This window comes from Eptatretus burgeri, unplaced genomic scaffold, assembly GCF_056783735.1.
Source record: "Eptatretus burgeri isolate ZD-2024b unplaced genomic scaffold, Ebu_testis_v1 Ebu_testis_scaffold_125, whole genome shotgun sequence".
Lineage (NCBI taxonomy): Eukaryota > Metazoa > Chordata > Myxini > Myxiniformes > Myxinidae > Eptatretus > Eptatretus burgeri.
In genome coordinates, this window is record NW_028222075.1 from 42,501 (window position 1) to 56,387 (window position 13,887).

At 48.5% G+C, this 13,887-nt stretch overlaps 1 long non-coding RNA gene and 1 pseudogene across 2 annotated transcripts; one reads left to right on the top strand and one right to left on the bottom strand.

The window, feature by feature from the left end:
* Positions 1–6,699: 6,699 nt before the first annotated feature.
* Positions 6,700–13,428, bottom strand: LOC147007532 (protein FAM200C-like; annotated as a pseudogene). The gene is made up of 2 exons (XR_015054134.1): positions 13,022–13,428; positions 6,700–8,571 (listed from the first exon to the last, which is right to left on the bottom strand). The product of XR_015054134.1 is annotated as a protein FAM200C-like (transcript).
* Positions 8,565–12,753, top strand: LOC147007533 (uncharacterized). The gene is made up of 2 exons (XR_015054135.1): positions 8,565–10,445; positions 10,544–12,753. It is a non-coding gene; the product is annotated as an uncharacterized LOC147007533 (long non-coding RNA).
* Positions 13,429–13,887: the final 459 nt, after the last annotated feature.

The following is a 13,887-nucleotide window of genomic DNA, read 5'->3' on the forward strand; positions in this document are numbered from 1 at the left end:
GCCTTGAAGCAAAACACGGCCAGCCGATGAAGTTGGCCAGCCTTTGCCGTTCAATGGAGGTTGGTGGAGGGAGTGTGGTGGTGCTGGCCACTTGGAAGGCGGGCTCGGTCCTACCTACCTGTCTCCCTCCCACCTATCGCCTTTGCCTGTCACTGTACATACCCACTCCCTTAATTTGTCAAACCCCAATTTAGCCCCAACTTATTTTTTTGTTGTTTTTATTTTTACTTCCCCACTATAAATCGTCCCCTAACCCCCTTTATCGTCTCTGTTCAGCTAACCTATCCTGTCACCTAGCCTACTCCCAACCCTTACGTTCCCTTCCCAGAGGGGAATAAGGGAGAGCTAACGTCCTGTGCCGAGGCCCAATTCAAGCCTCAGGATGGCCTCCCCAGAGTTCGGCGATCTTAACACCAAGTGGGTCCAGCGGCCCACAACGACAGCGAGGGGATGGATGGTGCGGAGGGGTACATCTCCTAATCTACCCTAACCATTTAACTGTTAAACTACCCTGGGGCTTTCAACAAGCGCCTCTCGCGTAAACTATTGGTTCTAACAACCCAGATTCCCGTCGCCTGTGTTGGTGTCCTCACAATTTCGGGCCTCGCCCCCCAATTTTCTCTCCGTGCCCTCACACGGTCTCATGGCTGGGACACGTGGCTCCCTTTGGCAGGCACGACCCTCTGCCGAATCTCCCGCTATGGCACCCCCGGGCACTACACTGCCTCCGAGCCTACCAGCTCCCTAACACCGGGGAGTGCCCCCCATGGCACCTCCCCTGAAACGCACACGTGGCAGGCTGGCTTCCCAGGCCCCTTTCCGAGGGTCACCCTTGCCCACAACACTGCCCACGCGGCTAATGGCGCCCCGGGCCCCCGCACCAAGCAGGCGCACCCGTGCCCACTACGCTATCCCGGCCCCCCATGGGCCCATGGCCTACCGCGGCCGACTAGCCTGGTGCCCGGGGTACCCACTCAGCGATACTCACCTTTCGCAGCCACGCTCCCAAGCCCGTCAACAGGGCTCCTGCACCCCTCCAAATGGGTTTCGAGCCTACACTCCCACCAACAACAAAACGACCTCCATTTTTCAATTTGACTAACCCAGCTAACTCACTCTACACTGACCCCGGGGTCCCTTGGGCGGGAGTCACTCCTCCTCCCAATCACTCATCGCACCATGCATTCCCCATTTGCTCCATACACACAGACCCGCTGGCCTCACTCACTCACCATGTACTCACCTCACAACTCTCCAACTCTTCAACACACACACCGCTGAACTCTGCCATCCTTCTAACTACCTCCCCTAACTAACTCGTGCTCCCACGTCGTCCCTTAAACTATAGCACGTTCCTTTTAACACTACGTAGCTAAGCTACGTCCCCTCTACACATCCACAAGTCTGTCACTGTCTCCAAATAAATCATTTTATTTCCCAACCTAAATCTGGCTACAATCCCTCTAACTAATCCATTCCACGGACTCCATGAGGACTTACCCCTGCCCCATGGAGTCGGTCTAGCTAAGCTAACCCTTCCCCCTAACTAGTTTCCATCCTGTGCCCAGGTCAAGGGGGTCTTCCACCCCTTGCCCAGGAATCCTGTGCACCCGAAAGTGAGGCTTGCTTTTTTTTTTTTTCTATGCGCAGCACCTGCGCGGCAACTCGCGCACTTTACACCTGCCCGTGACATCATGCAGCTGCACGTGTTCCTCGTCCCTCCTTGGACGGTGCCATCCGGCAGGGATACCCCTCCTGCCGGATTCCAACCCCACGTGCAGCCATGGCGTCACCGTGCGCATAAAAAAAACACAAGCCCCACGTCTCGAGGGGTTCCCCACGCGAACACATGTGCTTTGCCCGTTGGAGCTTAACACACACGATCGCGTGGAGAACCCGTCCGGTCCAAATCCGTTATCCTGCCTAAACTCTGTCCGTCCGCGGGATCGGCAAATCCACCGCGTGCGTTTCCGGACCGGGACTTCACTCTCGCAAGCGAGCACGTGGCGGTCTCGTGCGTTGCACAGCACGAACCTCGTGCTCGCGGCTGGGTGAACCCGGCACGGTCCCCAAAACAACTACAGCCGCTACTCGGCTTTCTTTCTTCTGTCGCCTTCGTCGTCGCCATTCAACCCACGCACACCTGCGTGTTACGACGCTCACACTCCATTCCATTACATTCACACCGGGAGACGCGGCTGCGTGCTCCCGCATGCCAACCGACATCTCCCTTACATACCGCTCTCTCACACACACGGTCTCCCTTGCATAACCCATACCACTCACACGTGGTGCTCCATTCACTCGCGCGGGGGCACTCACCCGCGGTGCCTCACTCACACACGCGGGGGCACTCACCCGCGGTGCCTCACCCACACACGCGAGGGCACTCACCCGCGGTGCCTCACTCATACACCGTGCCTCACTCACACACGCGGGGGCACTCATCCGCGGTGCCTCATCCACACACGGCGTGCTGGGAAGCACACACTCCGGCACACTCGCCACCACACCACTCACACGTGGTGCCTCACTCATACTGGCCGTTTCACTCACACACACGGCCTCACTCACACACGGTGCCTCACCCACACACGCGGGGGCACTCATCCGCGGTGCCTCATCCACACACCGTCCCTCACTCACACACGCGGGGGCACTCACCCGCGGTGCCTCATCCACACTCGGCGTGCTGGGAAGCACGTACCCTGGCACCATCGCCACCACACCACTCACACACGGGGTCGCTTCCACACACGGTGCCGCACTCACACCTTGCACCACACACACAGGGACAACCACACTGGGGATTCGTGTCCCCACAAGGGTCTCCGGGGCCTCTATACCCCCCAAGCTCTCCGTGCACCTGTCCACAGCACTCCTCCCCTCGAACTCGCAAAGCACGACCGAACTCACCTGGTCGTGACTCACCTCAAGGGGGCAGACTCCCTCCCCTCGTTCCTGGAGGAGGCTATCCCGCTGCTCGCACCGGGCCTCCACCCAGTCCACCAGCTCACCCCCATTATCCTTCACTACCTCCGTGTGTGTGTGCGCGTCACTTACCCCGTCTTCATCATGTAGTCTTCCCTCTATTTTTTCTGTCTCCCGTGTCTCTACCAACTCTTCACCCTTTACCTCCCTTGTCTCAACTATTATTATTTCCTTTGTCGTCACCTCGTGTCTCGTCTCACACGTTTTGGTCTCCCCATTTAATTTTTCCCTTTTGGTCACCGTCGATTCCTCTGTCACGACCCTCGCCCAACACGCCCCCCGAATTATTTTTTACCCGCCTCCACCGCGGGCCTGTCAGCCGTTGCACCCCCTTCCAGCTCGTTTGCTCCCACACGTGGAGTCGCCATTCCCAGCTCCCTGGTCACGGCCTTCATGCCCGCCTGCAGGCATCGGCCCATGTTCTGCGTCTCACCCCGCAGCTTTTTCGTTTCTTCCTTCATTTGCTTGCTCATGCTTTTTATTTCGTTTATAAATTCATTTGCGTTTGCATCCATCTTTTCCTTCATTTGTTGTGTATTCGCATCCAATTTTTGTGTATTCGCATCCATCTTTTCGTTCATTTGTTGTGTATTCGCATCCATTTTTTGTGTATTCGCATCCATTCTCGCTGTCATTGCCGCCAGCATGGCGCATAGCTGGGCCATGTCGGGTGCGCTTGGGTGAGCCGTTTCGGCAAGGGTCGGCGGGTTTTGGTGGAGAGGGGGGGGGGAGGTGTCATACACCGCGGCCGCTGCCGCACCTATTTCGTGCTCTGGGTTCAGTTGGGCGAGTCCGTGTTCCTGCACAATCAACATTTCCTGCACGGGGATTCCATCCTGAGCCATGGATTCTACACATTCTTCATCCATTTCTAATACCCCCGGCTCCCGCTCGCCTTGAGACGCCATCTTGCTTCTCGTGAAGGGTTAATTTCGCTCGCTCGTAATTTGGAGGGAATCGGGGGTCGCTTCTCTCACCCCTGGACCGATTCCCGTGAATTTAGCTGGAGACAGGACAGCCCGTTTTCCTGTTCTCCGATACCAGTGCCGCGAGGAGGGCGATGGATTTGTATCGTTACAGATTGACACTGACACCAGTGTTACAGATTCGCGCCCGCCGGCATGCTGACGGCCACGTAACTCGAATCGCGGCACGTCGCCCACCGGACGGACAATCCAGTCGTGACCCTCTCGGACTAACGCCGGGAACCAGTCACGGGTGGACCTTTCGGTCTCACCGCGATCGAGCCAATCGGCCCCCGCGTGGGATAGGGTTGCTCGCCAAATTCGACCTACCTAAGTACCCACACGGAGGGTAGACCGGGCGATCGCACCTCGCCGCAGGTCGACTTCGGACACGGGCCACTTAAGCGACCTGTTCCGTACTATCGGAATAACCGAGCGGTCTTATCGTCGGCCTCGACGGTTCGATTAATTATCGGGCGTATTCAGCCCACTACCAACCCTTTACGTGAAGCAAGATGAGGATTCAATGAAAGAAATGACGAAGCGAAGCGGGAAACAGTTCAACACAAAGCACATTTATTCGCGATGAACGGAAAGCACACATATTCAATTCCACCAAAAGCACATAGAAAAGGAAAAGAAACACAATGCAATTTTACACAAAAAGCAAATGCGACAATGCAGATCTAATACCGATTACGCGAGCACACGGCAACACTTATACAATTTTACTTCACAGACGGCGCCGACAACACATATTCCCAAAGCAAAAGAAAAGAGAACACCCTCAAGGATGAGGCGGGCCTGAGGCCGAGACCGGGTCGGGCCTACCCGTCTGGTGATGAGACGCGGAGCGGCGATGGTGCCTCAACTCCGCGGGCCTCGCGGGCAGTGTCTGGTAGGGGGTGGGAAAGGGGCCCCCTTGGTCGCACTATCTCAGCGCGGGGGGAAACAGGAGGGGGTTGCTGATGCTCGGGGTAAGGAGGATTTTTACTCTGCCTCGAGTCCCGCGACGAGCGTCTCCACCTCGGCCAGGTCGCGCCGTCGGCCTCCCTGGTGTGCAGCTCCCGGCACGACGCGAGCACCCCCTCGTCTGCCTTCGCCGCCTCTCCACAGCTCCGTCCTCTTCGCTCCGACTCCAACGCACACGACGACGACGACGACCAACAACAACCAACGACGACTTCTTCTTCCCAACTCCACCGACTGCGAAGTCTTAACTCACTTGACTGACGAACGCGGTCGCTTATATAAGCCCCGTGGCTTCGCTCTCTCATCTTTGACCCCTGCCTTCGACCTTTCACCTCGCTCCCCATTGGCCCGAGAAAAAGTGGGCGTGAATGCATTTTGATCCATGAATTTGCATATAGCGACCGCCCTCCAACACCCTGGAGGCGGGGCCAAATCGCCCCTCGCTCACCGATTGGACGGAACAAATGTGGGCGTGTGTCGTTTTTGATCCGTTTTTGGAGCGGAAAATCCGTGGTTTTGTACACGCTGTTCGGCGCGCGCCCTGCACGAGTCCAACACCGGTACCCACAAGCGGCGCAAGAACGGTGGCGATGCGACGGTTGCGAGGTGTGACGTGAAGCGGCGCCGCGGTGGGTGGTTGATGTTGTGGTTGGTGGTGGTAACAATGGCGGTTGGTCCAAAATAAAGATAGTAAAAGAAAAACGGCTATCCTGAAGAGTCGCAGCACGCATAAATGACATGTATTCCCACTAGACAACGGGTTTGGGCCTAACTACACATATACTTACCGAGATATCTCACCTAAGGGACCTGAATGGTGGTTTGCGAATTTGGTAACCACAACAGTATGTATCTTTTCTGATAGCATACTTAATTGTAAATTGTGGCGTCATAGGTCACGTGGTACGGGCGCCATCTTGAAAAAAGATGGACAAACTTTGGACCTATGTATCTCTGAAACGGTGCAATGGAAAAAATTTTCGCTTCAGACATTGCAATGAACTCCCCATGGGGAACACGGGTGATTTTTCGTGATGTCATCAGTGAAGCGGTATCCCGGTAAAAATTCAAGTCGAACGCTCCATTAGAAAAATCTGAAATTTCTTGAGCGTCATCTGCACAAGAATTCACCGTAGGGGAAAATCATTATGACGTCATAGGTGACTTTGTTCGGCAGCCATCTTGTTTTTTAAAATATTTTTTAAAAACATCTACTTCTCCAGAACGGCTGAAGAGATTGATGCGAAACTTTACACGCACATTCCCCACGACATCCTTTTACAAGTTTGTTAATTTCTTATTGATATGTCACATAGTTTGGCGGCCATATTGAATTTACCCTAAAACTTTCAAACATTCTCCAGAACGGCTGGTGAGATCAAGGGGAAACTTTACAAGTGTATTCTGCACCAGTAGTGAATATGTTTGTTAATAATTGATGGGTCACATGGTTTGGCAGACATGTTGGATTTAACAAAAATATTAAATAAATTTTCTCTGGAATTGATTAATCTCTCGAAGCAAAAATTTGTAACTATCATCTTCCATCATGTCTGCACACATGGTAAAAATTATGACGTCAAATGTCACATGGTTTGGTGGCCATCTTGGATAGAAAAACGCACCTTATCCCATTAACACGAAACTTCATACATGTGTTCCCCTCCACCAGTGGTTCCCAACCTTTTTTCTGTCATTTCCCCCTGCACCCAATTCAACCATCCAGATTTCCCCCTTCATATGTATGAGAGAAAGAACAGTTAAAACACACTGAGACTATTTACTAATTTATTTTTCAAATGCACTAACACAGCTAACATTAAATTGTATTGAATAAGAACACAGCATTTTAGTGTGACTTCTGGCATTGTTTGCCGTTCACGAGTCCTTCAATGTCTGGGGGAGTTATGGAGAGCGCACAGCGAAGATCCGCCTCCACCTCCAACTTGTTGCGTGCCTTTGTTTTGAGGTGTACCAGTGCCGAAAATCCTGTCTCACACAGGTAGGTGGAAGAAAACTGGACCAATATCCGCAGAGCATTGGTCGCAAGAAGCAGGTAGGTTCCTCGGACTTGGGTCCAAAACTCTTCCAGTTCCATATTCTGGAAAGCATCCTTCGCTGTAGAGTCGTTTTTCAAGTCCAGGAACTCTTCCTGCCACGCTTCTGGCACATCATCAACGTTCCTCTGAAATGGGTCTCTGATAAGCTTGTTCTCGTTGCTCTCGTTTGTGATCCCCGGGAAGTAATACTTGAATTCTTCCTCCAAGCCTTCGAGGCGTTGTTTGATATCCTCGGCTATTGGATCAGGCAGACCATCCTCCATATCCTCCACACATTCGTTCAGAGCGAGGAATGAGGAAAAACTTCCACTCCCCTCTCTTTTCTTCCACAGTTCCAGTTTAGCCACGAAAGCTCTGATCTTGTCCGACTGAAAAAGAATGTTGGTCCCTTTGCCCTGCAGTTTCCTGTTGAGCTCGTTCAATGCACTGAAAATATCGGACAAGTAGGACAGCCGCACACGGAAAAACTCACCCTTCAATGCCTCCAGAAGCACAACATTCTCTTGGGCCCGAAGGAAGGCTACCACCTCATCAAACAATTCCAGGACTCGCTGCAACATGTTTCTCTTTGAGAGCCACCTCACCTAAGTATGAAACAGCAACGATTCGTGGTCGGCTTCCATGCCTTCACAGAGCCGACGGAACAGCCGAGTGTTCAGAGCGGAACCCTTGATAAAGTTGACGACTTTGATGACAGTCTCGAGATGCTGCTTGAAGTTCTTGGGGAGAGTTCTCGAAGCAAGCGCCTCTTTGTGGATCAGACAGTGTGTCGATTCCACTGCCGGATTCTTTTGCTTGACGAGCGTGACGAACCCCGATCGAGAGCCGAGCATGGCTGGGGCACCATCCGTGCACACCCCAACCAGAGACTCCCAGCTGATGTTGCTGTCTTTGAAAAAGTCATTGATAAGGTCCATCACATCCTGAGCTTTGGTCGTGGTCTGGAGAGGTTTGCAGAAGAGGAATTCTTCTGCAATTCCTTTTTCGGTGGTATAACGAACAAAGACCAACAGCTGGGACAGATTCGCAACATCTGTCGATTCGTCGAGTTGAATCGAAAAAAAACTGTGACCCTCGAGCCTTCTGAACAACTTGGTTCTTGATGCTCTCAGCCATATCATTGATCCGTGACCGAATGGTGTTGTTTGAAAGGGAAATCTGGGTCATCTTGTTGTGGGCAGCCTCACCAAGGACCAACTTTACGCACTGCAGCATACAGGGCTTCACCAATGTTTCACCAATTGTGTGTGGTTTCTTCTCCCTCGCAATCTTGTACGAGACTTCGTATGACGCTTTCACAATAGCGTCCGTTTGCTGACGAAACGTTCCAGTTGAGTCCAGTCTCATCTTCTTCAGATAATTTCGTTTCAGCTTGAAGTATTCACGATCCTTGTTCTTTAGTTCGGGATGGCATCCTTGAAGGTGTTGCTTCATCTGGAATGGCTTCATGCTACCATTCCCCAAGGTCTTTGTGCAGATGACACATTGTGGCAGATGTTCCCCGTTATTCACAACGAACGTAAAACCGAAGTCTAGATATGCTTCTGAATATATCCGTTTTTTCGACATGATCACTTGCGGACCTGAAAAGAACAAGAGAGATCATATTAAGACATGTAATAGAAAAGAACAAACTAAAAAAGAAGAAGGAAAATAAAACATAAGAATGAAAGCGGGTAAAGTTCAGGAAACGGGTACTCCTGAGAAGAGAAGAACAGAAGGCTATTACTGGAAATTATTTTCTAATTATTTTCTGATAATTTCAAGAATTTTAATTCCAGACTAGAATTTCCCCCTGAAACACCCAAATTTCCCCCCTGGGGGAAATTTCCCCCCGGTTTGGAACCCGTGCCCTACACCATTGGAGGCAGAATGTAAATTTATGATGTCATAGGTCACATGGTTTGTCAGCCATCTTGGAATGAAAATTAATAAGATTTTAAAAATCTTCTTCTCCAGAACGGCTGGACAGATTGAGGCAAAAATTCACATACACTTTCCCCAAGACATCCTTTCACAAGTTTGTTAATTTCTAATTGATAGGTCACATGGTTTGGTGGCCATATTGAATTTACCCTAAAACCTTCAAACATCTTCAGAACGGCTTGACAGATCAAGGGGAAACTTCACAAAATATTGCTCAAGGGTGGAGAATACAAGTTTGTTAATGAATAAGTGATAGGTCACATGGTTGGGAAGCCATGTTCGATTCAAGAAAAATATTAAATAATGTTTTCTCTGGAACCACTTATCCTATCGAAGTGAAACTTGGCAACTATCAAACACAACCATGTCTGCATATACGATAAAATTATGATGTCACAAGTCACATGGTTTGGCCTCCTTGGATAGAAAAAAACGCACCTTGGCTGATTAACACAAAACTTAACAAGCATGATCCACTACCCCATTAGAGGGAGAATTTAAATTTATGTTGTGATAGGTCACATGCTACGGTCACCACATTGGATTGAAAATCAATAACTTTAAAAGTCTTCAGCCACATTGGATTGAAAATTAATAACTTTAAAAGTCTTCTTCTCTGAAACGGCTGAACAGATCGAGGCGAAACTCCACAGGTATGACCGCCTCTCCATGACGAACAAAAATCCCCCCCCCCTTTTGATGTACGACACATCGCTTGGCAGCCATATTGGATTGAACGGAAAATATTAATTAATCTTTACTCTGGAACTGCTGCATCAATAAATGTGAAACTTCAGAGTTATGATGGAAGTCATGTGGAATGAAGGTTTTAAAATTCAACTCGATCAGCCCCATAGTTTGGCAGCCATGTTGGATTGAAGGAAAAATATTAAGTGATATTTACTCCGGAACTGCTGCATCAATATATGCAAAACTTTACAATTATAATCCAGCCGACATGTGAAACATAGTTTTAAAATTTCAACCCGATTGGCCACACGGTTTGGCAGCCAGAATTAGATAAATATTTGAATCTGAGAACTTTTCGATTTTTTTTCCAGAAGGCTCACTTGGCTGCACCTGAATGCGTTTGAGGGGACAGGAAGAGTAATTCAATTGATACCGACAATGTCCTCAGGAAAAAGGGCGAACTGCATACGTCATAAATAGATTGAACACTTTGTGCTTCCCGGTTCATAACTCGTCATTCCCGCGGTGTGTCGAAGTAGGGCTGTATTTGTATCACTATTAAATAATGTTTTCTCTGGAACCACTTCTCCTATCGAAGCGAAACTTTGGAATTATCATCTCAGTCTCATGTTGTATCAAAGGTGGATGACTGGGTACCCGGTCTTCACTGCCAGCAGTTATAAAGTGGCAGTTGTAGTTGTTCTAGTTTTCATATTGTCACAGAATCACTCCCGTTCTTCTTCATCATTCCTGTTGATCCGATTATCACTGGTGCAATGTCGGTGCTCTTCAACTTCCAGGTTCTCTTGACTTTCTTTTTCAGATCCTGGGATCACATTTGGTTCGTGCTTGCAAGAGTTTTCTGAGACTGGGATATTGATGTTTTTGCACATGTCGGTGGATCGCTCTGAATACCTTGTTGTACCTTTGTGTGAACAGGTGTTCTGACATGAGATTTTTACATCCCAAGAGAAGGTGATGGTGTTTTCTATTTCTACCTTACAGAACCTGCACCTGTCCTGATTGACTCCATCCTGACATCTTCTTAAAGTGTCCTTTGTGTTGGGTATTTACAATGTCTATAGAAAGTCTACACCCCCTTTCAAAATTTTCACCTTTTGATGCCTTATAACCTGGAATTAAATTGCATTAAATCAGATTTTTTTCCACCTTTATTTACACAACGTAACCACAACTAACAAATGAAAAACAAATTCTTCAAATTTCAGAAAAATACAAAACTAGAATATCTTGGTTGGATAAGTGTCCACCCCCCCTCCCCCGACTTAATACTTGGTGGAACACCTTTGTCAGCAATTACAGCTGTGAGTCTGTTGGGATTGGTCTCTAACAACGTTACCCACCTTGATTGGACAATATTTGCTCATTCTTCCACACAAAACTGTTCAAGCTCAGTCAAGTTGCATGGGGAGTGTTGATGGACAGCAATCTTCAAGTCAAGCCACAGATTTTCGATTGGATTTCCATCAGGGCTTTGACTGGGCCACTCAAAGACATTTATCTTTTTGTTCCTCGGCCACTCCAGTGTAGCTTTTGCTTTGTACTTCGGGTCGTTGTCATGGTGAAATGTGAACATCCGTCCCAATTTCAGCTTTCTTGCAAAGGACAGCAGATTTTTCTCCAGGATTTTCCTGTATTTTGCTCCATCTATTTTCCTTTCTATCTTAACAAGTGCCCCAGTCCTTGCTGATGACAAACATCCCCATAACATGATGCTGCCACCACCATGCTTCACAGTAGGGATGGTGTTCTTTGGTTGATGTGCTTAGTTGTGTACGTGCCAAAGTAGCGTTTTGCATTGAGGCCAAAAAGTTCCATCTTGGTTTCATCAAACAACAAAATGTTTTGTTACACGGCTTCAGAATCTCCAGAATGTTTTTTTAACACACCTCAAACGGGACTCAAGGTGGGATTTTTGAGTAATGGCTTCCTTCTTGCTGCCCTACCGTCCAGGCTAGACTTGTTGAGTGCTTGGGATATTGTTGTCAGATGTACACATTGACCAATCTTTCACCTGAAGGCATGTAGCTCTTTCAAAGTTACTGTTAGCCTCTTGATGGTCTCTGATCAGTCTCATTGCTTGGTCATCCAGTTAGGAGGGACAGCCTGATCTCGGCAGGGTCTTGGTGGTACCATACGCCTTCCACTTCTTCATGATTGTCTTGACTGTGCTCCAAGGGATATTCAAGGCCTCTGAAATATTTTTATACCCATCCCCTGATCTGTAACTTTCCATAACTTTATCCCAGAGGTCTTTTGGAAGCTCCTTAGGTCTCATGGTTGAGTCTTTGTTTTGAAATTCACTTTCCAGCAGACGAAACCTGCAGGAACGGCTAATTTTATTCTGAAACAATCAGAATCACTGCAACTTTATACAGGTGTTGGCCAATTAACCTGGTATGTGATTTTGAAGGTGATTGGTTACACCTGAGCTAGTTAACAATTGCCGTTATTAGGGGGGTGGACACTTTTCCAACCAAGATGTTCTAGTTTTGAATTAATTTTCTGAAATTTGTGTAATTTTTTTTCACTTGGAAGTTGTGGGTTACGATGTGTAAACAAAGGTGTAAAAAGTCTGATTTAATCCCAGGTTTTAAGGCATCAAAAGGTGAAAATTTTGAAAGTGGGGTGTAGACTTTCTATAGACACTGTCGTCTGACTCGTTCTCCATCCCAGTTAACATGACGTTTCCCAAGCCACTGCAAAGTTCCTTCTTTGTCTCTCCCCAACTCTTTCCAGATCTTTTTACAATCTTCCTGCTCTTTTGTCGTTCTCCCAGTTGACGGTATATATTTGTTGATGTATCTTTTTGTATTTCTCATTTCTCTTCTTTGCAATCGATGGCGCTGGATTTTCTGTTATTTCCATCCCATATGTGGCATCTTATACTGTTCCTGGAATTTTTTTGCTTTGATGTCCAGATACAGTTTATAGATGATGAAACGCATTGTTACACACAGAACAATTTTAAGGTTTTTCTGCGGTGTGCAAACTTTGATGTCTGGATGCAGATGATAAACGAGTGAAGGCCTTGTCACACACAGAACACTTGTACAGTTTCTTCCCAGTGTGTGTCCTTTGATGAGTATGTAAGTTCGTTGTTTGATTAAACGCTTTATCACACACTTGTAAGGTTTCTCTCCGGTGTGTATTCTTTGATGTGCTGATGCAGTTGAGGGATGAGCAAAGGTGTTGTTGCTCACACAGAACACTTGTAGGGTTTCTTCCCCGTGTGTGTCCTTTGATGTGAATGTAAGGTCGAAGTTTGATTAAACGCTTTGTCACACACAGAACATTTGTGAGGTTTCTCTCCGGTGTGTATTCTTTGATGTGTCAACAGATATGAAGAAGAAGCAAATCCCTTATGACATACACTGCACCTGTGTGACGTCTCACCTGTGCATATTTTTACACCTTTTAAACACGATGAGGAAGTGAAGTCTTTGCTGGTAACAGAAAACTTGTTTGTCTTCTCACTTCTTTGGCTCTCCTGTTGCAAGACATTGATCCACCTGTCACAGTTGTTGTTGTTTGTAGACACAACCCCAAACTTGTCACCATCTTGACAAAAAGTCTCTGTCGGGTGATGATCGAAAGAAACTTCTCCGTCCACCGATGAGGAGGAACAGTTGACACGTGAAGACGCTTGAAATTTTTTCTCTGCAAAGACACAATGGAGCAAAAACATCAATAAATCACTTTTACAACTTGAACAGCACTCGTGGAGCACAGAGTCTCACCTTGCACGTTCATTCTGAACAATATTACCATTATTAACTGAACACCCCATCAAAGGGCGGAGGAGCTCCTTGTGAGCCAACGGCCATCCATATCTAGTGCCCAACTGTGTCTGCAGACGTCCTCCTGCAGTTGGGTTACTTCTTATTATGAGGTTGGTGGCAGGATTTGCACTCCGGCCACCGTAAAACCCTTCATTCCGCAAAACGCAAAAACGCCAAAAAATCTGAAAACCCACTCCGTGGGAGTACCTCCAGTGCAGCTTCCCTTCGCAGGGCAGCTCACCGGATGACGGGATTGGGGCAAAGCCTTCGGGACCCCAATCTTTGACAGGAGGGAAACCACGGGGTAACATCCCTGGGTCAGATTGCGGGAGAGTGTGTCGGAGTGGTGCTGAGGTGTCGTCCACCAGACGGCGGTCTCCTTGGGTTAACCTGAGGCGGTCCCTTCGGGTGGGTGCCTGGAATGTCCTATCCCTAAGAGAGGATGATCACCTGTCTCTGTTATCATCTGAGCTCAAGCGT